Source organism: Lithobates pipiens, unplaced genomic scaffold, assembly GCF_037356315.1.
Source record: "Lithobates pipiens isolate NorthernLeopardFrog02 unplaced genomic scaffold, aLitPip1_a1.2 Scaffold_13, whole genome shotgun sequence".
Lineage (NCBI taxonomy): Eukaryota > Metazoa > Chordata > Amphibia > Anura > Ranidae > Lithobates > Lithobates pipiens.
This window is the reverse complement of record NW_027507718.1, coordinates 282,576,982-282,603,955: the sequence shown is the minus strand read 5'-3', so window position 1 is coordinate 282,603,955 and position 26,974 is coordinate 282,576,982. Positions and strand designations below refer to the sequence as shown.

Genomic DNA, 26,974 nt, shown 5'->3' with positions numbered 1-26,974 from the left:
GCACAAAAAAAATATATTATTGAAATTTCATGGGATTTGTTTTATTCTCTGACTGCTTCTACATACAGGGAGAACTGGAATAAAAAGAAATCAGTTAGCCTATAGTCATAATTCTTCCAGATGTTATCCCATCTTTGCTACAGAGACGTACCTTGATGCTAGCAAACCCTAGTAACAAACCATGCCTCATTTGCATAATGATCTGAATAGGAATGACCAGTGGGTGCTGCAACTGAATTAAGTATGTTTCTGCATAACTGATTGCCTTGAAGATCAAAGTCTATAATCTTAAGGCTCCCTTTACTCTTCAATTGCGGTGCATTATTGTACTTATTTCTAAAGTGTGGTATATCATGCATTATCATGTGTTGCGTCAAGGCAACCCATTTAATTAGAAAGCCTTATAGTGGTTCTAAAGTCACAACATTTTTTATCTTAATGCATTGAATGCTTTAAGGTACAAAGGCCCACTCCCCCCCCCCCCCCCCAACTGGTTTGTGTCTCATCACTCCAGTGCTTTCCTGCCTACAGCAGTTCTCCTTCACTTCCACAGACTCCTGCTGCTGTCAGTCAAACTCCTGTGAGCGGGGATCGGGGGCGGGGATTACTGGCGCTGTGTGTGTCTATGGTTGCCCACAGCCCTGATCGAGAGTATGTCCGCATGGTTATCCCCATAGTGGCTTGCTAAGGGGGCACTTGAAAGAAGAAGAAGCAGGTGGGGTACAGCCAAAGAGGAGGTAAAGGGACTGACTCTTTGTAATACCCTTGGATAAAACAGGTAAGTATAAACTGGATTTTATTTTAACGCAAAACAGTTTTACCTTTAGTAGCACTTTAAAAAGTATTGAAACTGAAAAACAAAAATGTACACTTTAAAGGCTTGCCATGAAAAATGTGAATTTATCCAAATACACTTTCATCTGTTGGAGAGAAATATTTGTGTATACATTACCCTGGAGGCATTACCTGAATTCTCCCTCATTAAAGAGGAACCTCACACTCCCTAGGTACAACTAAATTCTTTCTACCTCATAATTGATCCTTTAGGTTAATAAAAAAAGCATATGTACTAGTGCATGGAGTTCGCTGTTGTCTACCTTGCAGCTGAAAGCAGAACTACACTGTGTCTGAGCACCACAAAGGGAAAATGCTATTTAAAGGATAAGTTCACATTTGGGAACATGTTACATGTTCCACCCGTTTTTTGGGTGGAACATATAACATGTTCCCGATGCTGCAGCCCCTGTCTGCTGCCCCCCGTGGCTGCAGAAGTTTCCCTTACTAGCTGTCCCTTTTTAAATTCAGTGCCGCTGTGCCAGGCTCTTCCCACGCTGCCACGTCATTCATTCACACAGCTCTAGGTGTGAATGAACTACAAGCCCCAACATCCTTAGCAGCCGTTGGCTTGCAGTTCTCAATGAACTCACCATGGCACTGTGGAGCACTGTGGTAGTTCATTGATCTCTTCCTGTCAACGTATCTGCTTACTCGTACAGGATGTACGGCTAATAGATTTACTGACAGATCTGAAGGAGCCCTGCATGCCACCAGCGATCTTCTGATCGCTGGTGCAATGCATTACAGGCTCCAAAAGGAAAAATAATAAATGCACATTTTCTTACCTGCAAAAAAATGTGCATTAATAATTTTTTTCTAAATGGTGAACTTATCCTTTAATATATTTTTATTATTTAAAGCAAATGCGCTCCAGGTAATGGTCTCAAACCTTTGTTTTGCTGAGAAATCACATTGAAAAACACCCCTCTAGCATTTCTGGCCATGGCCATCTTGAGTAAGGGTAGACGATTCATGTAGCATTAACATCCTGGAATCCATCTGCCCTTAGTTCAGGCATACAATCAGGAGGGTGTGTTTAGCTAAGAAATCCCCTCCCCCTCCAGAAGATTCCTGGGATGTATGACATAATTTGCCTAGGCAAGAAACCAGAGAGTAAGGGTCCTTTCATAGGGGCTTGTCCATTATACAGATTCCGCTTGCTCAGCGGGGGATCGATCTGCTGATCCCCGCTGAGCAGGTGGATGAGAGATCCGTCTCTGCTCACTGTGCAGAAATTGACCTGTCAAAGCCCCGCTGTCCTCTATGGGAGATCAGATGAAAACGGACCGCCTCTCCGTTTTCATCCAATCTCATCTGATCTGATCCTCCAGACGGATGGAAAATAGGGTCTCCATCTGTCTGGATTTAATGGACAGGATCGGTTTGGATAGCGGCGGGTGTCAGTGGACATGTCACCGCTCCATGGAAGTGAATGGAGCGTCCGATCAGGTCCGCCTGAAAGACTGACAGGCGGACCTGATCGGCGTGAAAGGGGCCTTACTGAAGAAACAAAAAAAAATAAAAAAATTAAAAACAAGTAAATATGATATACGTTCCTATCTATTTATTAATGCTAGCAGCCTAGGAATTAAAAATAGTCAATGTTGATTGAGAGAATGAAGTTTCACTTGAAGCTCTCGTTGCTCCATCCTGCTTCTGCACTACCATCTTGAAACTCTCATTCAGGGAGACTTTTTGGTATTCACATGCATGCGCGGACATATCACAGGTCTTAGCCAGAATCCCACGCATGCATTAACATGCTGCAGGTCTCTGCTAGGTATTGGGGCCGTGGCAAAGACCAGCAGCATGTCCGCGCATGTGCGGGAACCTTATGAAGCTTGCACCTCTCGCTAAAACACTACCTCCTGGGAGGAGGCCACGGGGGCGACCCCTATGTTATGCTCGTCTAAGTGAGAAATCAGGAAGTGGTAAGCCACACCACTAAAACAGAAAACAGGTACAGTATTCACTTTTGCTATTGTGTCGGAAAGAGTGGGAGGAAAGCAAATGAGAGAAAGTTTATCTAATGGGTGAAGGACCATTTTAATTCTTGTGAATTTTGGCGATTAAATGCACATAAGCAATCACTTCTAAGACATTAAATTAAAGAGGGGACCTCAGAACTACGCCTTTGCGGGATTGGCAGAATTTCTGCAGCTGCACTAGCAATACACGTTCCCACCAATTTCATATACTTATTACAGTTTCCGTGTAACTATTAAAGGCCCAGACAAAAGAAGACAAACTGCGTTAAATGACATAGGTAGTAAGTGACAGGAGGTGTGTCGTTTAACACTAACATATAAAGGTGACTATTTTAGCACCTCTGCATGCTGACACTTCAGCAAATTGTTTACCAAACAGCAAAAGTGTCACATCACCTAAGTGGCGGGCTTAAATGCTAAAGCTTTTGGTGTCTGCAGGAATTCAAAGGGAGAGCCTTTGTTCTCAGATGTTTTTCATTCCTTTAAATGTTGCAGCTGTTTGATGGAAAGTGAGCACTCCACGTGTTGCTGGCAGAGTCAGAGCCTAACAGAGTCTGTGCTGCTTGAAACAGCATGCAACTAAGGCGAGTTTAATCTGAGCACAAATGGCCAGATACAAGGAAACATTCAAAATCTGCTCTTCTTACTACAACCAACACAGCCGCAAGTTGAAACGGAAACTATAATAGGTTGGGTTCTTTATACTTAATATTTTTTTTTTATCAGCTATACATTTTAAAACAATATTTCTTTATATAAAATCTTTACTTTACAAAGAGGGATTTAAATCGATATTGATTTCATGGACGTTCAATAAATTCTTTTGATTTTACTTCCGGATGTCCCGCCATTCTTCTTTGTTTCCATTGGATTTCCCTGGTTGTGGGCAGGCACACAGATCTCTTCAGCAGCTCATCAGATCCTCACAGGTAGCTTTGAGCTGTGTGTTCCCAGCTCTTTCTCTGATTTAAATTACAAAACTTGGATTTTTCTTAAAAGAAATTGGAGCAGAAGATTTTTTTTTGCTTTTGAACTTTCTCTCTCAACGTGATCCTCTATGTGTCCTTGAAAAGAGCAGACAGGAAGGCAAAGGGAGAGTCATGTGAGACCCCTAATGTCAGTCTGCTGTGTTTGGAAATTTGAGGTTAAGCTATTGAGCTTGGTAAACAGCTGTTATCTTTCGGAATTAGATCAGCCTTGTAAACATGGGAGGAAGAATCTATAACTTTACCTGCTGACTGCAGATTTTAAATATGAAACATTCATTTGTAACATTTATTATTTATCTGGCTAAAACTAAATCCAGATATTTTAAATATTTTATGTAAGTACTGAACACAACAAGCAATAAAAATAGATAGAAAAACACTTTACCTTTTAACATTAAAGTGATTGTAAACTATCAGCTTGTAAAACAACCCATTCAGTTTAAAGTAGAAATGAGGGAATGTGATCACTTTTTTATACGTGATCACATTCCCTCTGTTCTCGGCTCCATAAGAGCTGGGGGGCGGAGAAGCAACAGCACACTAAGATTCCCAGTAAATAGCTGTGCAGCAGGGACATGTCAGGACAAGTGAAGTCTGATTATTGGAGGAAAGCACACAGAGTTCCCAGCATAGCTAGAGAACTCTCCTACTCTGTGTGCTCTCCTACTCTCACTAGTGTGATCACCAGGGATTTCACACAAAGTAAGCAATACAAAGAGAACAGGATACTTTCTCATACAAGTACATGGTACAGCAGGCACATATCAGGAATATGAATTGGGGTAACAAATGCTTTAAGGGCTCTTTGCACCCGGCGCCATCTAGGAGCAGTCTGTCCCTCTCAGTGTTTTAGTTTTTCCTGGAGTTGTAAAGTGCCTCTGCAGGCAGCTTGTCATAGTCTAGTACAGTGATGGCGATCCTTGGCACCCTAGATGTTTTAAAACTACATTTCCCATGATGCTCCACTACACTGCAGAGTGCATGAGGATCATGGGAAATGTAGTTCCAAAACATCTGGGGTGCCAAGGTTCGCCATCACTGGTCTAGTAAGCTGTGGCTGAATGGGGCTGAATGTTCTACCAAGTGGTAGCGGAGTTTAGGCCCCTGACCTTACCAGACGAAAGTCCGTTACTCAGCTCATCCAGATGGCCCCGTGTTCAGAGCGCCTATAGTGTATATAAAGCCAGTTTTTATATTTTTACATAGAGAAAAGAAATGGTAATATTTTTACCAAATTATTATTTGCTGTCACTGTCCTCTAGAGAGATTTGTCGTCACTTCCCATCCTGGAAACAAAGCAGCAAATGCGAGGAGTTGTTATAGGAACATTTGTTCCTTTCAGAGGATTTTCCTTTACCTCTTTCTCTGATGACAACTCAAAATGTATGGATTATCCCTTGCTTTCTGTTTTAGTGGCAATAATCAACAAGAAAAATAGATGGGTGCCGTTAAATAAATGTTAACTTTTTCTTCCTTGAAGTCTGGTTTTACTGTACATTTCTCCATTCTGCATCCAGCACCATAAGCTTTCAATTTAATTTTTCATGGAATTAAAAGCTCCACATGTTTGGAAGTGCTGAATCGCTCTTTTGAGTCATAGACCAATTCCTGCATACAGACATAATAATTATATACTGCTCAACACTTTATTCACTTGTGTCCACCTCCAGCACAACCAAGGACTGCCATGGCAGAGCTAGTGTACTGATCAGATAATGGTGCAAGACCTGAACCAGGCATAATTTTATGTATTTTTTAACCATTTTTACTCTTAGTTCCAACCTAATTTTTAGGTTAATACACGACTCAAATATCACCAATGCCTGTGAATCGGCCAAAATTTGAGCCATGGGTGAAGTTGCCAACATTAATCAAAGAAGCCTGGCAGAAAAAAAGTTGTTCAAACAATAATTTCGGCTATTCAAATGCAGTTATTGTTCAGGTCTGAAAGCTGTGGGTGCCAGCTATTAGAATACAATAGCCAACAGTGCAGTGATTCATCCATCCATGCTGTTTAACTTAGATGGGGAATGTGGGAAATGGATGGGGCTCTTGACATGTATAGCTAGCTTAAGGGTGGCAGAACCTGATCCATTAAGGTATGTCTAAAACCAAAACTTCAAAATTTTATTGCCATCTGTGTCCCCTCTAGAGAGATACACTTTGACTTTTTGTCCTGGTGACCACTGTCAGAGTTCCTGTTCTGGAACAACCATGCAGAAAATTAAGTTACAATAACTGTTCTGTTGCCGACTCCAAAATGATTGAAGCCATAGGGTCAGTATGACAACTAAGTAATGTCTCCAGGGAGATAGGTCAGCGCTCCTTCTATTTTTCTCATGACGTGTTTCCACCAATTTTGGGTACCTCTAAACAAATGTATGATATACAGTATTGTTATGCGATACATAACCTAGATTCTGCATCACAAAATGAATACCAGCAACATATAACACATTGCTTTCATATGAGGGGGTAAATCTGTTTCAAATAAGGAGACATCGTGTTAGAATTCTTTGTTTTCTCTCTACGTTTGGTCCTACATAGACTTAATTTAAAGCATTCTTACATTGTGCCACATAGAGACTGTGTGAAATGGGCTGGCTCATGTTGAAAGATACTTAGAAGACCCCCCACCCCCCACCGCAAGATGAAGTAAATAGCATTTGTGGCTTGGCAAGCTAAGTGAACCAAATTCCATTATTACTTATATTTATAATAGAAGCAGTATTTTGCTTTTAAATAGCAAGTACTAAACTTTTAAAGGCTAATTCCACCCAAAATGGATTTGTTTTTAGATGGACATGGTTGGGCTAAATTACCCACAGGCTTCTTATGTGTCTTAGGCAGTCTTGAGGCTCCTCCATTAAGAAAATAATTGAAAAATCTAATAGGGGGCTTGAGACCCCTTGTAATGCTTGCTGCAGGTGGTCAGGATTAGGTCCTTGAGATCTCACTGTTCAAATCCCCAAGAGATGTATGTAAGTGGGTGGATGATTCAACATGCCAGCATCTACCCAGAGAAGAAACACTTTGGGGTTGATCTGAGCCCTTCATTTGTTTACTATAGACCTGAACACGCTAATATTTGCTTTGATCACAATGAACATAAAAAAAAATAACCAAAGGGCTGCAGCAATTTGTCGGCTTTGGTGTTTTGTTTAAGAACCATTAATCTCAATAAAGCTATTTGTAACCTTTGCAGATACATTTGTTAACATTTAAGGAATGTAGCTGAACTGTAGATAGTTGAGCTAAAATTGAGTTCATAGTAGAAAAATGTGGCCTTCTACATATGATGAATCTATCTCCCTTTGTTTGCCAGCAGGCATTCGTATATAATACAGTGTTAAAAATGTTAAGGTCTAGCATTGGCCAATCAATGACATACATTATAAATATGGCACGATCTTTACTTGTTCCAGCTTGTATGTCCCTTGACATTTAGTTTGCTAAGACAGTGTGTATCATAAACAACTGCCATGTTTTTTTGTTATTTTGTTTTTTCATTTACCTTTTTATTATCATCTTATGCATCTAAGTGCCGCAGATCTTCTCCAACCACTTTCAGCCACTGCCTATCATCTGCACTTGCTCTAGCACTGGTTGAACATTGTTGCTCAGGACTACCTTCCTGATAGTGACAAAACTGGAACATGCTTGTGCAATGTTTGTCATCATGGCTGCTTTTAGTCTTTATCAGGGGTGGATGTGAGAGGGTGACAATGCAGGAGCACAATTAGGAGACGGTTGTCACCCTATAACACTAAGTGCCTGAACAAGGACATTTATGGCAGTATAACCAGGTAATATTTTAATAAACGCTACAGATATAGAAAAAAAGCTACAATTACATATAAAACCCTATATGAGATTTTAGTATTTTGTTGTGCAGTGGAACACATATTGAGCATCAGCAGAAAGGATACTAGTAGTATATAAAGCAAAAGCCATAACAACCAATAAAGTATTCAGGTTACCATAGTTAGAAACGAAGGGTCTTGTCAATATGTTCTGATATTCCCCACAGCTACCAATGAAATTCCAACGTTCCGGGCAGGGTTAAGGCTGTCATACACAGCTCAGATGTAGAAATCTCCACTGCCGGTTTTGCATTCAGAAAGCCATGGCACTCATGGCTGCCTGAATACTGCGACTGATCTAATGCATGTTCGGCTGATTATTTTCTACCCTCCTCATATTATTTGTAAAGAGCCTTTGTTAAGCAGGGTAATTAGGGCTGGATCTAACCTGAGGGTGCATTATAAAATGGCAGGGAGCATAATGTCACCAATGTGACAGATGCAGGTAACCAGTGTTCCTTGTTCACCAATTGTTTCCATCAGAGCCCCCCTTACATCTATTGTTCCCATTAGTGTGCCACTTACATCAGCTGTCCCCATCAGAGTCCCCTTTAGATAAACTGTCCACATCAGAGTGTCCCAACAGAATGCCCCCTTACATCAATTTTCCCTATCAGAGTGCTCCTTATATCAACTGTTCCCATTAGAGTCCGACTTACATCAATTGTCCCCATCAGAGTGCGCCTTACATTAACTGTCCCCATTAGAGTCCGACTTACATCAATTGTCCCCATCAGAGTGCGCCTTACATTAACTGTCCCCATCAGAGTGCCCCCTTACATTAGTTGTCCCCATCAGAGTGCCTCATGAATCAGTGGATGTTTTGGAATTTTGTCTGATTTAGCAGAAATCAGTCAATATATCAAGCCCTTAATGGGGAACTTTAATGCTGATTGGTGGCCGAGGAGATGTAAACCCCATTAGTAGAAAAAAGCACACTGATACACATGGGTGTACATGGCTCTTAGTGCAATGTTTTCTTGTATGTATCTCATATAGATGAAAGTAAATTAGATTGAATCAGCTGTGTGCAAGTTCTATGTATGGCTGTTCATATTAGTTGTTCAAAGTTGCCATAACGGTAACAAAGAATAAATTGTGCATCTCTATAAAATCTGTAGGTAAATTGTGGTATGCAGATACCAGAAGGAGGGCCAGCAAAAATGAAAAGGGGCCACGAGAAGATGGAGGGTGCCTTAGTACTGCACATGCTTTGGCAATACAGTGGTGAAGGCCCTATAGCGTTTACTGTTTATAAACTTTTGATCAATAGCCCCCTGTGATACAAACAATAATTTTATCAATGTCACTACAGTTTTTCAGAAGAGGAAACTGTCGCAACCATGAATCTCCTGTAGGAGGAAACAGCTGGAACCAAGAATATCTATCTATGTATTTTTCCACCAATTTCCTGTTATCATAAAGAGCTGGGTTATGCTCCCTTGGGCCAGTAAACTCTGGTCCCCCTCTGGTTAAAGTACTAGCTAAAATAGCATAATTATAATTATATATACTGTACATTTGGGTTGATTTACTAAAAACATAGACTGTTCATTTAGCACAGTGAATATTCACTGAACTTGGTAAATAAGATAAAGCTGTTTTCATGTTAATCAACCAATCATTTTCAACAATATCCTTTTAGTTTTCTTAATTCACCTTGATATGATTGGGTGTTTAAAGTGAGCAAAGGTTCACCTTAGTTGCTAACATTCATTACTATTCCAACATGAAGCCTCTACAGTTTTAGTAATTATTAATTTGATAAATACCGTATATACTCGAGTATAGGCCGACCCGAGTATAAGCCGAGGCCCCCAATTTACCCCCAAAAAACTGGGAAACCTATTGACTCGTGTATAAGCCGAGGGTGAGATATGCCTGTCCATCCCTGTGTGTGTGTGTGTCCATCCATCCATCCATCCCTGTGTGTGTGTGTGTCCATCCATCCATCCATCCCTGTGTGTGTGTGTGTCCATCCATCCCTGTGTGTGTGTGTGTCCATCCATCCATCCATCCCTGTGTGTGTGTCCATCCATCCATCCATCCCTGTGTGTGTGTGTGTCCATCCATCCATCCATCCCTGTGTGTGTGTCCATCCATCCATCCATCCCTGTGTGTGTGTGTGTGTGTGTGTGTGTGTGTGTGTGTGGCCTTGTGTGTCCAGCCTACCTGTGTCCCGAGCCTCCGTCCGGTCCCGAGCCTCCGTCCGGTCCCGTCCCGTCCCGAGCCTCCGTCCGGTCCCGTCCCGTCCCGAGCCTCCGTCCGGTCCCGTCCCGTCCCGAGACTCCGTCCGGTCCCGTCCCGTCCCGAGCCGAGCCTCCGTCCGGTCCCGTCCCAGGATCACCGCTCTTCGTCGGCGCCCATTCCCCTGTTCAAATGCCGCGCCTCCCTGTCTGTGATAGGCGGAACACAATTTCCCAGCAGCCTGTGTTCCGCCTATCACGGACATCGTCTCATCCTCGTCCGTAGTACGAGGATGAGACGATGTCCGTGATAGGCGGAACACAGGCTGCTGGGAAATTCAGTGTTCCGCCTATCACAGGCGAAGGCGGAGCCGGAGGCGCGGCTTTTGAATTATAGAATGGCCGCTGTCTGTCTGCTCGACACGCTGATCGAGCAGGCAGACAGCGATGACTCGAGTATAAGCCGAGGGGGGCACTTTCAGCCTCAAAAAAGAGGCTGAAAATCTCGGCTTATACTCGAGTATATACGGTAAATGAAATGTATACAAAAGATATTAATGAAAGATCTCTGTATAGCTGGCCATACACTGCACGATTTTCAGCCAATTCTTGCTGGCTTGGCCACAATTGAAGCAGTTTTTGACCTTGTTGGAACTGCTCTGTTTGGCAAAAGTTGGTTGTTCAACTTTAGTCAGAGAGCTTCTTTCCAAATTATAAAAAATATATAAAAAAGCACCTGCATCCAATTATATGCAGGCACTGTTAGGGTATACTGAGATCGGCTTCTGACGTCAAAATACATTAGCGCGGAAGGGGGGGGGGGGGGGGGTTCGGCCATCCACACTATAAGCATGGATGGAGGGATCTGCTAGATGGCTTTCATTCAGCCCATAGATTGAATAAAAGAAATCTAAATATGTATGGCCTGCACATGCTTCAGTCTATATCCTTTCTCCTCAATAACTATATACAGTCACCTTTGTAGTTTTGCCACTGTTCAGCACAGTGAGATACTCAGTTACAAGGGATGTTTCCCAGCTGGCCTCTGTCTGTGGGGAAACCATGACTCACTGCTGTGAGGGATACTTTCTAAACACCATAAACTGTGGATCCTTCAAATATTTTCTTGATTAATTACCATCTCAGACAAAACAAAAATGGTGCGGCCAAAAGGCTTTTAAATAACATTAAATCAAACATGACGTGCATTCATAATAAATTATTTGCTAATGGTATTAGAGATTTTTTTTTCCAAAGCCATCATAACAGCTTTCAGTTAGTTATTCATAGAACTACATATTTAGCCTCTCTCAGAAACATCATGGGCTACCATACCTTAGTATATCTCAGTGATTTCATATATATATATATATATATATATATATATATATATATATATGTATATATAATTGCCACTTTCTGGGGAGGGGGGGTACCTGGTTTTAACAGGTGCCCACTCCTGGGTAAGATCACCGCGTCAATCTCCAAGTATGTCTGGCCCCTCCTCCTTCACCCCACTGCCCTCAGGCACACACACACACAGGTCCAGAAGATGGTGGGACTCACTAACGCATGTGCAGCGGGGAACTGGCTGTGAAGCCTTAAGGCTTCACTGCCAGTTTCCCTGAGTGAAGATGTCTGCACCCAAAGCTGATTGAAGAATCTCTGTCTGCACCCAAAGCTGATTGAAGATCTCTGCACAGGTAAGTGTCAGAAGGTCTAGTATTTGTAGCTGAAGACTGAAGCTCCTCTTTAAGGACAGAGTATGGCTTGTTAAAACCCCTGTCAGTCTATTTTTGGTTCCAGTTCCTGCAGTCTCTTCTCCCAGCACCCTTGCAGTCAGATGCCCTTGATGTCATTGAGACTATTGCAGGGATTGTAGCCCTGCACTGGACATGAGGTCGAAGAGTCCACTTTCGAAGCATAGAGGATGGCCGTTTGCTATGGGAGCAGAAGATCAGGTAAGTAAAAGCGCTTTTACCATCTCCTAGACATAACCGAGCAGTTAACCCTTGCAGTGTGGGTGCACAAAAGAGGGGCTTTTACTTTTTTGGGATTTGGGCTAAGAATTGATTACTTATTTCAGCCTTTCTCAACATTTTTACCCCAGGGGAACCGTTAAAATTATTTTCAGGTCTTGATGAACCCTTACCAAATCCAATTCACGAAGGAGTCAAAGGGAAAAATGGCCACTACATTGGTGATCAGTAGGAAGAATTCTCCTTACTTTTGTGGTCAGTGGGGAAAATGCCTCCTTTACAGACAGCTAAAAAGATTATTGGTATCGATGACTTTAAAAAAGTGGTGTGCTCCCTGGAATAATGTAGGCACAATCAACATGAAGGTCAGTCACAGCTCAAGGAACCCCTAATGACCATTGGAGAAACCCTAGGTTGACTGACTGCAAAGGCCGAAACCCTGATTCTTTGTGTTATATCAATGATCTCAGAGGAATTTTGCCATAATGCATATACAATTTCATAGGAGAAAGGTGTAACTTTCTGTTAAATGTAAACATACAAGTACCAAGCAATGACTGTCCTCTAAGTTTTGGTGCTTGTGAGCAGAAATAGGACAGTATATAATATGTTCATTCACAAGCATTTCAGTTTGGTTGGAAATCTTAGGAAATTAATTTTGATAAATCATGAGAACAGCAATGAATAAAGGTATTCGAGATTTGCAAGGTTTAAGGTGGTGTGTGCTACACAGTTTATGTACTTTTTTTAGCTAGATTTTCATGAGTGAATATTCAAACCCTTAACCTTTATGGGGTCCATAACTGAAAAGTGGTCACAGCACGTTTCCTGAAGGTTCTTTTAGGATAGTTTGTCTAAAATAGTATGGAGCTTAATTCTACACTTTCTTATTTAGTGTATGACTATGTGCTTAGCACCGGAAAACTGACTGCTAAACCACAGCCTCAGCTGTAAGTTGTAGGGCTACAGGGTCTTTTGGTTGCTTTACTTCAACTGTCAATGTCTTTTCTATCTGTGGTGAACATACAGTGCGGGGGAAAAAGTATTTTTTTTTATGGTTTACAGTCTATGCTGTGACCGTTTACCCAGTAATGGAATAAACACACAAATGCTAGCCTTTTGGTTTTGAAATGAGGTATCTGAAGGTCTTCCTGTGTCTGTTTTCTGTAGGTGCTGACATGCGAAATTACCTGGGGATATAATTAGTATGTGCATCATTCCCCATGGCACCTTTAAATACTTTGAAATGGCGTCTAGCTTTAATCAAGTCAAACAAGAATGTTACTGAGGAGCTACGCTTCTTGAAGAAACCACTGTATTTATGACATAGTTGGGTGTTTTTGTATAGTAGTGATTCCTCGAATTTCTGTGTTTGAAGGCAAAGACTTACAGAACAAAAATAGATTTTGTTGCAAAATAAGGCTGTACTGTGAATTAATTCTAAATAATAATCAGGTAGAATACTGTTTTTTATCAGCTCATGAATGTAGACAAATGAGAGATACAGTATGGCTGCGAAGGTTTTCCTAAAGGTTAAAATTCATGGGGAAGAGATTCACAGTAAGCATACACCACAGTAAAGTTAGTCATGGTCATTACATACTTGTCCAGGAATTCTGATTACTTTAAAGCTGGCCATACATGTTAAGATTTTGCTCATTCAGCCTTGCAGTCTGAACAGGAGAAATCACTTGATTCCCCCTTCAACGCTAAATGGCGTAGATGGATAAATCTGCAGTACCAGGTATTGTATTCTGCCAGCCGAAACCTGCAGCTGTCAGAATACCAGAACAGTGCCTGTGTCTGATTGGATGCAGGCAGTGTTCAACTGAGATTTTCCTGCCTGACTCCACCAGGGCAACCCACAGAACAGATTTGGTAAATTCAGGAGGAATCTTACAAAATATAATGGCCAGTTTTACATTAAGCTTTCAATGTCTGTGGTTACATGTAGGCCTCCTTAGGACTTCTGAGTTCAGTTGCGGTACATTACTGCATGCTCCTTAATGTGCATTTTTTTTGCATTAACATGCTTTGGTTAAGGAAGCCCATTTATTTTAAATACACTGGCAATGGACCTAAAACACAGGCCTGTAGTGTTAAACATGGCTATGCTGCCTAAAGCCATCGGGGGATGCACAGATTAACCAGCAGTGTACCCTAGCATTTCAGGTAATGGGTATATACTTTTCTGCCTGGAATGCTAAGGAGGACTCCTGCCCCATCTATGGCTAGCCTATTTATGTCAGATTGTGTAGTGCTAAACCTTAATGTAAATAATATATAATAAACGGTTTTCAAAAAATTTCGACCAAAATCCATGTGAAAATGTGATCATATAGTGAGATAAAAAGTTTAATTTCCAAAAAAGTAGTGCAATTGAAACCATTACTTATCAGTGACCCGGTGTAAACCTCCAGCACCACAAATCGTGGTTGTTAGTCTGCTCAGCTTAAATTATAACCTCCAAATATAAGAGGGTTTAATGACACCAAAAAGTTGAACAGCTGCATCACCACAATACTGCTCTTAGTAGTGGCGAGGGAGTCTTCTAATTTCACATGCGCCTATAAATACATGGTGAGAGATCCTAAAATAAATAATGTCACATCTAGTGCTCACTGTAAAGATTTTTACTGTTTATAGAAACAAATATACATACTCACAAATAAAACACTTGTAAGCCGGCAAAATTATAACACTTAAAACTTGGATCTGCTTCCTTAATGGTCAGGATGGGACAGTTATGAGCTATTGTTGCATACACTGTAAACTGATAGGCTGCTTAATTTGGGCTAGTTTGCATCATACATGTCCCCTATGAGCCTAGGTTCACATCTATGCAAGTGCGGGACTGTGTGTAAATGTTTACCACAGCAAAAACATGCTATGTTGGAGTGTCATTAATTCCTAATGGCACCCCCCCACACAAACACACATTGGGAATCACAGCATGTGTCCCATGCATGGAAACACATAGCGCCATGCAGTTTCCATGTGGCTGCGATTTTGGAAAAGGTTCAGGGACCTTTTCCATGAGTTTCCCACAGGTACAGCAACCAATCCAATGAAGCCACAGGGAAGCTGCGTAGATGTGAACCTAGGAGATGGCACATGATTCTTTGGTGTTTTCTGCCGATATGTGAACAAAAATCACAATTTCAGTTCGTTAGTTCTTCCAACATTCTTTGGATAGAAAAAAACAACATAGGCCAGACAGTTTGATGAATAATAAAATACTTCAAGTAATTTCTTATCTTTTTCAGATATGAAACTTTGATCAGGTGTACACTTATTCATAGACCATTGCCTATGTCTAGTCCAAGATTAGACAATATTTGGTGTTATATTGCTCATTGTTTAACTGCAGTGAGTTCATTTAGGGATGGTCATTTTTTTCTGACTTTCTAAAAGTAGCTGCCTACTGTGATAGCTTGTAATTAAAACAGTATTAACACAAACTGGATTAACAACCACCATATACAGACAAAATAGGGGAATACAGCAGTACAGTTTGCAGAGACAGAAGCAAAAATGTAACCTGAGTATATTTGTATAAAGATGTATTTTTGAAACAAGTTATTTCCACCAGATACCATCAGGTAATGCAAAATATTAAGATCCAGATTTCAAGCAAAGTTACGAACTTCCAGCCCATAAGTATTTATATACCTGTGTATCACCATCATTAGTTCTGGATGGGTAATTGATGTGCTTTAAATAGAATCCAAGCATTATTAATTTATTGCACACATAAATGTGTCAAAATATATTTGCTCAGTTAGTCGTATTAGGTTTAACAAGTTCATTCTGAATATAGTTGACTAAAATGAGAATTAGGCTGGTCATAAGCAACTGAATTCACTGGCCCAATGCAACTCTCCAGCAAAAATTAGCATTTAAGAGATAGGAAACTATAACAGGCAGCTCAATGACGCAGAGAAGGATCACTCTCCTCCTCCTCACTTGTATAAACCATCTAGATCAGGCATTATAGGCCATCTAGATCTATAGGTCACTAGATCATCTAGGTCTGTCTAGAACAGCCTGAATAGACCATCTAGATCAGACCATCTAATCAGAGGTCTCCAAACTATGGCCCTATTCCCATCTTGCCTAGTCACGTTTTTGAATGTCAGAGTTTTACAATGCCTCATGGGATGTGTAGTTCTGCAACAGCTGGAGGGTCGTAGTTTAGAGATCCTTGATGTAGATCAACAGATGTTCTGAGGAACCCCAGAATTCCTATAGAGGTTGCTAGAGATTCTTTGAACTGTGGCCGATTAACTTACTATGTAATGGTGCCTGCATGGTTCTAGAGCCAATGTCACTTGGCAGAGACAGTGATCAATGATCTTTTTAGCTTTCTCTAAGAGAGGCATTCTGACCACCACTGTAAAGGAGGCATTCTTACTACTGACCACCAATGTAGCAGGTGTTTGTGACATTAACCCTTGATAACTTTTTTAGCAGGGGTTCCTCGAGACCTGAAAATTATTTCAAAGGTTGAGAAAATGTTGAGAAAGGCTGATCTAGATATCTAGTCTGCAAGTACAGACTGTGCTCTCTTATCACACACAATACCCACAGTGAAGCTCAGAAAAACCTTGCATTAAATGTTTATTTGTAATATAACAGGTTGTACATGTAATAAGAGTGTTTTTAAAAATGGTTTATAAAAATTGTAAATTTAAAATTTTTAAAACTCACTAAAGTTTCTATTTAATTATAGAACATTTTGTGTGGTCATGAGGGAATGCAGGGACATTCATGAGAATATCTCTGTCAGCTAATTTTGCTGTCCCTTAGAGGATTCATGAATCCAGCCTGAAATCCACAAACGATGAGGCTGCGTACACACGGGTGGACTGTTCGCCCAACTTTGTTCGTCAAACAATCCGACAAACAGTCCGCTCAAAATTTGCATGAACGGACTTGACCACACACGATGAACGAACAGTCCGCTGAAAGCGTGCGCGATGACTTGAAAGGCACGTACGACGGGACGAGAAATTCGACGTCCAATACACTGCAATGCAACCTTCGCCGTGTAAATCCTTTCTGAGCATGCGCGAAACTTAGTTTGTCGAACAAGCCTACACACGAGCGGATTTCAGCGGACTGTCTTACGGAAATTCCGAAAAACTTTGTTCGTCAGACTGTCCGCTGAAACTGTCCGCTGAAGCCCACACACGAGCGGACTGTCCGCTGAAACACTGTTCAGCGGACAAAGTTGGGCGAACAGTCCGCCCGTGTGTACGCGGCCTGAGGAAAGCTTCTGATGCCCATTGAAATCTATAGGAGCCAAACCATATAAAGCCTATCATTTTTTTTTCTGGCATTTTTCAAGGCCAGTTCGCTTTGGTAATATTAAAGGGCATGGATAGCTAGGCACTGCTATAGGGACATGTACCAAAGCAAAAAAAAAAAATTCTGAATGAGTAACAAGGGGCACTGTGTGCACCTTACTTATTCACATAAGGGGGGGGGGGCTGGATATCTGGGGGCCCACTTATTTTAAACAAGGGCTTGGGCAGTTGCGCAGACTGGACAAACTGGCATTTACTTTGCCCATTTGTGGAACAGCAAATTGCTTTTGTTTGGGTTGAACTCATGATTGACCTTAACCTGAAGATAATCCCCATTCGTGTATAAAAATGAATTTGTTTCTTTAAGAAAGGAATTTTGATTGCAACTAGCATGGCTAGTAGCTCTGAACTACTGTGATTGGTGGCATTGCACTCTTAGAAGTCAGCAACTGGCTTTAAATAATATTGTTTGCTCAATCATCTTAATTAAGATCTTTTCAACTCAAGACCATGTAGCCTACTCAACAGTTTAAAAATGAAACTGTCAAAACTATGTAAAACACTGCTTTTGATGTCTTTAGAACATTACTACACAGGAGACAGACAGAACACATGTCTGACATGTTATGTAGTAGCATTTACTTGTTTTGCCTAAAGAAAAATTCACCTTTTACACATACTTGATCTATTAGTGAGTCTGGTACATTTTTAAGAGCCCCCCATGCATTTCATGACTTTACAGCAGTTCAGTTCTATTCAATGTTGTTATACAATGATCAGCCTTAACCGCAAACTGCTATGAAGCAGCTTTAATATTATTTTCTGTGGTTTTTTTTTGTATTTTGCACCACACCCGAACCGATAAACCCCACAGACAATATCTCTTCAGCATCTCCTCAAAAAGTTGCTGTTACTACCGAAAAATATTACAGTTTAATGCTGGTCAAACACAGCATAGCAGTAAGTGGTATGCCAATGGATAGCCTCTGTGAATCCTGGCTGTAAGACCAGTCCAGTAATGTTTAAGCATGGTGGACTCATAGCAAAAGGAAGGTATTCTTGTAAGTGACTCTATAATGGTCTATGAGCCAATGTTTGTTTGGCTACCACTTGTCTTTGCTTCTCATTCCTGCCTGCATGTTTAGACTACTGTTATCTGCTGATACTGGCTTACACATATGTACGTGTAAACTGTCAGTGCTGTTTGATGCTTTACCTGGCATGCTTCACCTTGTTCACCTTGTATGTGCTGTAAATGCTGTTTCTTGGAGTTTAGAACACTCAATACACTCTGTGACTGCGCTTGGATTTCGCTATTTGCCCAGAATGGCCTTTTATACAGCTGGAGCCGTGTTTGTTGATGAAGTGACTGAGCCATTCTTCTGTTTCAGGTCTTTGTATGTGCATCACACTGCACTAACATTTAGACTGGTATGGGATTGTTAGTGATGGGTATGGGTGCATGTACTATGGTAGGGAGACAACATTGGCACATTTTTAATATCTCACGGGGGAGGTATTTTTATAGGGGGTTGTGCAAGTTCATGTATATGAAGCCTCATAAAGCATTGTTTTTAAAAAGCATTCCATTACCCACTTATTGTTTTTCATATTATGTTTTTCCTGGTCTGGATTGCTTATCACTTCTGCTATATACCACTATAAGGGCTTGGCTGTAGGGTGGTACATTTTTATATTGTTTTCCAGAATATAATATATACCTAAATAATAATATACAGTGCCTTGCAAAAGTATTCACCCCCTTGGCATTTTTCGTGTTTTGTTGCCTCACAACCTGGAATTAACATGGATTGTTTGAGGATTTCCATCATTTAGTTTACAGAACATGTCCACAATTTTGAAGGTGTTTTTTTTTTTATTATAAAGCAAACAACAAATAGGACAAAATAACAGAAAAAGTGCATAACTATTCACCCCCCTAAAGTCAATACTTTGTAGAGCCACCTTTTGCGGCTATCACAGCTCAAAGTCGCGTTGGATAAGTCTCTATGAGTTTGCCACATCTTACCTCTGGGATTTTTGTCCATTCCTCATTGCAAAAGTGCTCCAGCTCCTTCAAGTTGGATGGTTTGTGCTTGTGAACAGCAATGTTTAAGTCTGACCACAGATTTTCTATTGAAAGTCTGGGCTTTTAGTGGGCCATTCCAATACATTTACATGTTTCCTCTTAAACCACTCAAGTGTTGCTTTAGCAGTGTGTTTGGGGTCATTGTCCAGCTGGAAGGTGAACCTCCATTCTAGCCTCAAATCACACACAGAGTGGTATAGGTTTTGCTCAAGAATATCCCTGTACTGTATTTAGCACCATCCATCTTTCCCTCAACTCTGACCAGTTTCCCAGTCCCGACTTCTGAAAAACCTCTCCACAGCATGGTGCTGCCACCACCACCACCATGTTTCACTGTGAGGATGGTGTTCTTTGGGTGATGTGATATGTTGGGTTTGTGCCAGACATAGTGTTTTCTTTGATGGCCAAAAAGTAAAATTCTAGTCTCATCAGACCAGAGCACCTTCCTTCATACATTTTGGGAGTCTCCCAAATGCCTTTTCGCAAACTCAAAACGTGCCATTTTGTTTTTTGCTGAAAGTAATGGCTTTCTTCTGGCCACTCTGCCAGTAATTGGTTGCACCAAAGCTTATTATGGGGTTCATAACAAAGGGGGCGAATACATACGCACATACCAATTATCAGTTTTTTATTGAAAAATTGTTTTATGTATATATTTTTCGAATTTTACTTCACCAACTTAGACCATTGTATTCTGATCCATCACCTATAATTCAGATTAAAAAAAAACATTGAACTAAAGGCTGTAATGTAACAAAATAGGTAAAGAGCCAAGGGGGGTAATACTTTTGCAAGGTACTATATTTTTATATTATTGTTCTAATGTTTTTTTAAATACAAACCCAACAGCTTAAAAGCCATATATTGTGAGTTTTTCTTATACAAGATTTAAACCATATATATATATATATATACATACTGTCCATGCTACTGTACTTTGTACTGCCTTTGTCTGACTGCAGACAGAATACGCTACACCAAATTTATGCTAAATTCAGCTCATGTGAGTAATAAAAATAGACAGAGGTCTTTAGCACATGTGTTGTGGTTAATTCCTTTTTACATTTTACTTGCATATATTTTAGCTGTAAAATTGGAGCATGAAATTTCAGATTACTTTGTCAAAGTAGTGGCAAATTTGAGATATTAGAAGAAACGGACAGGGAAATGGAATGTGTACTAAGTTCTGAAAAGAACAATGTCTCTGGTCAAGTTGCTGTAACCGCAGAAGTGTCTAGACTAGGCAAATGTGTAAACAATCCAGGCAGAACTACAAATTGCTAAATCATCAATAGAGAGTTCTAGGATATTAATGCAAAAGCGGCAATATAGCATCAGAATCCACAGCAACCAATCACAGATTGAGAACGTCTGTAAAGTCATGTTAATGAAACATGATTCGGATTGGCTGCTGTGAGATACTGGACTTTGCACCGAGTACCTACTATATAAAAGACAATGGTTTGTACTGTAGATAGAACATGGGCAATAACAGGGCATTCTTTTGGTAGTAAGATGAAAAATTTTCTAAGGTCCTAATATTCGATATGTAGATAAACACTTGACCCTGTCGTTAAACCGTACAAACACATCCTATGCAAGAAATCCTGCAAACTATCAAAACAGCTAATCAACAGAATTATATCCAATATAACTAAGCATGAATAGAGAAAAATTCAGATCTCTGCCCTTCTCCGGGCTCATTGGCAAAATTGGTCTGTATATAATGTCAAGGTTTCCATAGACTTTAGATGACAGTTGCCAGTCTTGTTTGCCCAGTATCATGTATTTTGATGGCTCCCGAGGACATCTACAATTGCCTCCAAGCCTGACAGATTATAGGACCTGCCCCCATTGCTACTGTTCCTCCACACAGTCATAGTCAGTCCTGATATATGACCATTCCCAAGACATTCTGCCTTTGGAATGGAAATTTTTACACCTACACTTCTTAACACCCTTTAAAGTCTGCGGACAAACGTATTTAGCCTAATGTGAATTTTTTTTCAAAGAGGTGGTGCAGAGAGCATTAGTAATGTGAAAAAGTCCATAGCAATCAAGCAGATTTTCAGTCCAGTGCTGGTTAATGCACTATGCACATGGCTTTTTTGGCAATTTCTATGAGGACTTTCACATATAGTATGTCAAGTATGATGTATCTGCATTGCCTAGAAATAGAGGTAATCCATAGAGAGATGTAAGCAGTTGATGTTCTAGGAAGACATGCACTGTTCAATAAATGATAGCTGTCTGAAGAAGGAAAGGCATTTTTAAACAAGGACCTCACCATTAACAGAAGTGAGTGGACGACAGATTGAGCAGTCACAATGTTGTTTCAGCTGTTGGCACACAGGGCTAAGCAATACTCTGTCACTGTCATCGGGCCTCACTGAAGTCTGTAGCATGGTTTCTTGGTAAATAAGCATTTCATGTTTTTACTGATTGTTACATGATAGAAGGTACATTTATCCTACGAGGGCAAGAAAGCTTGAGAGAATGTTTTATAAATAGTGTAAGAAAAGTATGAAATTAGCAGTAATTAAGATTTCTTTCTTCATGTTGCTCCAGAATATTTTACATTTTTGAAGAACATGGGCTCCTTATTGGAGAAAATAAAAAACTCAGGTTGCCCTTTAGCCCCTTTAACTATTTCCAGTTACACCTTTGTTTTTCCTTACTTACATTTGAATGAGTCTCATTCTGCTATGGAATGACTATTTAAAAGAGGTTTCAGAAGATGTAACTTAAAAGAGAAGTAAAGGATTTTTTTTTGAGATTCATACTTACCTAGGTGGATGTAGCATTGGTTCCCCCGGCGCCACTGCACTGAGAACCGAGCGATTGAACACCGCCAATCGCTCGGTTTACAGAGCTTCTTGAGCAAAGACCTGCAGACTGTCAGTCACAGCTCTCTGCTCTGCCCCCTCCTCGTTCATTGGAGTGCTGGGCTGTGGAGGGGGAGGGAGCGGCCGTCTCAGGCTCTCAGCAGCTCGATGATAGGCTGAGACAACCTCCAAGTCAGGAAGTGGTATACATAATTTTACATTACAGTGTGGTACTAGCAGCTGACAGTCGAGGGCAGGGCTACATACTGTAAATATTCGAGATTACCAGTCCTTAGATGTTGTGGCTGTATTCATTTTCTTTTTTCTGTTTCTTTAAAGTGTTTGTAAACCCTTACAATCCAGTTTTTACTACAGGTAAGCCTTATTAGCTACTCTTTATATCTCCCAAACCTGCGCGGTTTAGGAGATATCCCCCCTCATCAGCACATGCTCACGCAACGGATTCAGCTGATGTGCTGTTACCGGCGACTCCTGCGCGCATGCGTGGGAGTGACGTCATCGTGGCTCCGGTCAATCACAGCACCGGAGCCCGCAATACCTGGAAAAAAACTATGGGAGCTATGTCGCCGGCTGGACCAGTGTACGGGGACCACTGCGGGGGCTTTGATCTAAGGTGAGTATTTTATAATGAGCTAGTATGTTATGCATACTAACTCAGTATGCCTTTCTTGCGGGTTTTTTTTGTGGAGTGTGTTTAAAACCACTTTAACTTCTTACTTCCTGTCCTTGGGTGACAAACCTCACTTCCAGTACTGCATCTATGGAGGAGCAGCATTGTCATCTTAGGTTTCCAGCTTCTGATTTGACCTACAGAACATCTTGCACTCTATACATCTTCATAACATAAGTGTGAGGATTTTTGTAGTTCACAGAGGTGAACTTGGAAGTCCTGATAATACTGCTTGAGATTTCAGTGCAGCACAGATAAAATGTACAAGACGTTATCAGCTCAATGAATTCTAACAAGGATCAATGGGCATTTTTTGCAGTAATAGAATGTATATTCCAAGAGAGATTTTAATTGTATTTTTCACAAAAAGAGCAAATAATATCAGTTTATTGATGCAAGGTTTCATGCAGTGCAAAGTGCACCAACCTATATGCAGTATGTTTGCTGTAAATCACTGCAGAAATAAATGTAACCCAGTGCATTGGTTTACTGAACCATGCACACACTTATTGTACATTTTTCCATGATGTATGAAATAATTTAGAGATTTATATGATTTATGTGTCCTATAACATTTGGAACATGATTTAATTGCAGCATTATATTGTGGGCAGGTATCAGATACTGTTGTTTAAATGAATTACACAGTACAGTGTGACAACTAACAATTCAAGTAACACCAGTAGTTTTATGGAATGAAAGTCATTCTCAGAAAACTGGTATGTTTCGAAGGTTGTTTATGAGGACGGAACTGCATTGTGGTTACTGTATATGTGAAATGTTTCCAGTTGCTGGCTGTTATACTTTCACTTTTTAAATTGATACATTATAATCTGAGACAGGGACCTGACTATAGATTATGGCGCCCCATAGCAAAACTTTGATAGGGCCTCCTGGATACCGCCTACTGTCATTTCTCTTAACATATCTAAATCAAGGACAGGTAGCAGTAGAACACTCAACATAGTTAGTACATTACTAAATAACAGTGCTGTGGGTAGAAACTGTTGGGGAGGAGGAAGGGCATCAGTGCTGGGAATTAAATGTCACATTTATCCAGCTAACCACTCCGCCTTCGGTAGTTCACCGGTGTTTTTCAGAATCTCAGATCTCAGGGCCTCCATGTAAATTCTAAGCCCTCCCAACCCTTCCATCAGCATGCAAGTTCTGAAAGAAGTGTATTGATAGTCAGTAAAAAAAAGGGGAAAAAAAAAGAGTTGTAGCAATAATAATGACCTTCGTAATATTTTATATCATGTAATAATTGTTAGTACTCCTGCACACGTTTAGGCCCCTGTCATAAGGGGTGGATTCCGTTTCGATCAACAGGGGATCAGATTCCCTGCTGATCAGAGCATAGCGGGCCGATGATACATCTGTGATCGCTCAGTTTCTGCAGAGCAAACATGGACAGAGCCAGCTCTGCTGTATGGATAGCCAGGAGTAAATGGACTTCACTGTCCGTTTACACCCGACTTCCCTCCAAATCTATCCGCCTAAATGGAAGGGCGGATCTACTTCTGTTTTTTTCCTTTTTTTTTGTGGACCAGATCGGATCCAGAGGTAGGTGATTGTATTTGTACACAAGTCTGTTTATGCCCACCTGTCAATGGGCATGAACCTTCCAATCAGGTCTGCCTGAAAAACTGACAAGCTGACCTGATCAGATCACCCTTGTGAAAAGGGCCTTACTTTATAACCCTAATGCAAACTTCTCTGTGTAGTATATTTTTCAGAACGCTAAATGGTGTTTAGCTAAGGAAACACTCTAGGATTATATATCTTAAAAGAGATTTTTTAAGAATCATACTTACCTAGGTTATCTGTCCCCCAGAGCCTCCAACACTGAGAACCGAGTGATTAAACACCGTCAATCTCTTGGTTCACAGGGCTCAGTGAGCAGAGACCTGGTGACTGCCAGTCAGCAGCTTTCTGCTAAGTCCCCCTGTGCTCACTGGAGTGCTGGGCTGTGGAGGGGGTGGGAGCGGCTGGCTCAGGCTCTCAGTGGCTCAGTGAGAACCTGAGTCGGGTGCCAGTCCAGACATGTGGGTGGATCCTGACTCCATTGTCGCAATCTTGCCCAAGCCTGGACCAGCTTTGTGATGTCAGCCGACAATGGACTTCAGCCCGCTGTCTGCTGAAAACTGGTCACAGGAGTGCAGAACGAACTGCACTCCTGTGATCCACAGGAGAAGTACAGCCAAACAAGCTTTGCCTGTACTTCTCCTTTAAAGCGGGATTCCGCTGTCTTTTTTTTTTTTTTTTTCCTGTGTCACTGGTGGGCGATTCCTACGGTGTCTTTGCAGTCACGATCGGCGTCTTTTTAACCCCCGGCGTGACGATTTCATTGCTAAGGAAAACTTTAAAAAAAGCAGTCCGGCGGTTTCCATTTTCACTGTGGGCGTTTGAAGCCCACAGGCATTTACTTCCTGGATGCGATGATGCTGAGCTCCCAGCATCCACCGCTCCATCTCGCACATGCTCATTGAGTGTCCTCTTTGTTTTCCTTCCTCTTGCCTCGTGTGCTATAGTGGTAATGACAGATAGAGCTGCCTGCCCACTTTCAAAATGGCAATTTCAGACACGCCCTCGTCACGTGACCGGTGTCCTCCTTCCGAAATCTCACGAGATTTCGGCATGACTGTGTCCCCCACGGATTCCTGGGAAATAGTTAAAAAGGTTCCCAGGGACCATTGCGAAGCCGATAAACACGCCTACTCCCACGGGAGGAGAGCCCGGAAGTCGGCATAAACATTAAAAATAAAAGGTAAATACTGCATATTATTTTATTTCAAATGGTCATAACTGCATCTATGTTCCAAAGCCATTTGAATAAGATGAATTTTCTGTACAAAACCGCTTTAAGTCACAATAGGTTAAGCTGGCCATACATAGAATAAAAATCAGCTGCTTCAGCAGCGACCAGCCACATTTCAATCCATGTAAAGGCACTATGGTTGTACAGAAGTTGATCTACTGATCTGTACAACTGTTCTGTTGGATATTCCTTGCTCAATCAGTACCCCCGGCTATAGCCTCCCCGCTGTCAGAATACAATTGCTTAGGTGGGGATTATAACCCCATCCACACTGAGTTTATAGATGGGTAAATCTAGTCCGTTTTTTTGTTCAATCCACTGGTTGAACAAAAAAAAAAAAAAGGACTCACCTATGGACTGCTTTAGACATACAGTCCAACTCAATATTGAACCCTACGGACTAAGACTGGGATGCCATTAAAGTTCATGTGCGTGTAAAGGCAGTTGTCCCAATACTTTTGCCAATATATATATATATATATATATATATATATATATATATATATATATATATATATATATATATATATATATATATGTATATATTACACAAACACACACACACACACATATATATACATATATATATATATATATAAAGATGTGTGTGTGTGTGTGTATATATATATATATATATATATATATATATATATATATATATATATATATATTATACTTACACACACTCATTTATATGAGGTAATGACAGTATGCAAAAATATTCCTGTCCAACAGTTTTAACCAAACCATTCAAAGTTTCTCATCATTGTTGTTTCACATTCACGCGTTTTATTTGTAGTTGTTATGGTTCCTAGAACCATTTTCTAGTCTCCACGCTATAAAGTGCGTATTGATATTTGATACGTAGGGGGAGTTTTTTCTTATATGTTTTCTGTAAACATCTTTTTGTCACTTTTTATTTTTTTTCACACTTCCTTGTAGCATGTTTGTGGAAGAAAGGTGCCGCAGATATCACATTACCATTTGTGTGCAGAACCAACCAAACTTGATGCTGGCCAAAACAACTGCTATACAGGATGTTACTGTCCTGAAGGCATGTGTTAGATCTTTTGAGGCTGTAGAGAAAGATAGCTAGACATGTTTATCCACTCAGTGTTTGGTCTAGAGCCTGTTCACACTTGTCTGCTTTCCTGCACTAAAATGCATGCATTTAACTGCAGAAAAGTAGAAATACTATCGGTTGCTATGTGGCTAACTCATATCTATTTGTAGCAGCTTGGTGCATTTAAATAAACAAGATGTGTAGCATTTTTACCTGTTGATCAGATCTATTGAAATTAATCATGAACACATTAAACTACGTGTATGGTTTACATTTTTGCATTTTAGGCTATGTTTAAAAAGCTTCTGCACTGCATCATGCATCATCCTCACTTTGC

At 40.7% G+C, this 26,974-nt stretch overlaps 1 protein-coding gene across 8 annotated transcripts in view; it reads left to right on the top strand.

Annotated features, from left to right (window-relative positions):
• LEF1 (lymphoid enhancer binding factor 1) overlaps window positions 1-26,974 on the top strand; it is a 156,193-nt gene that overhangs the window by 40,431 nt on the left and 88,788 nt on the right. The gene's annotated exons all lie outside the window — the stretch shown is intronic.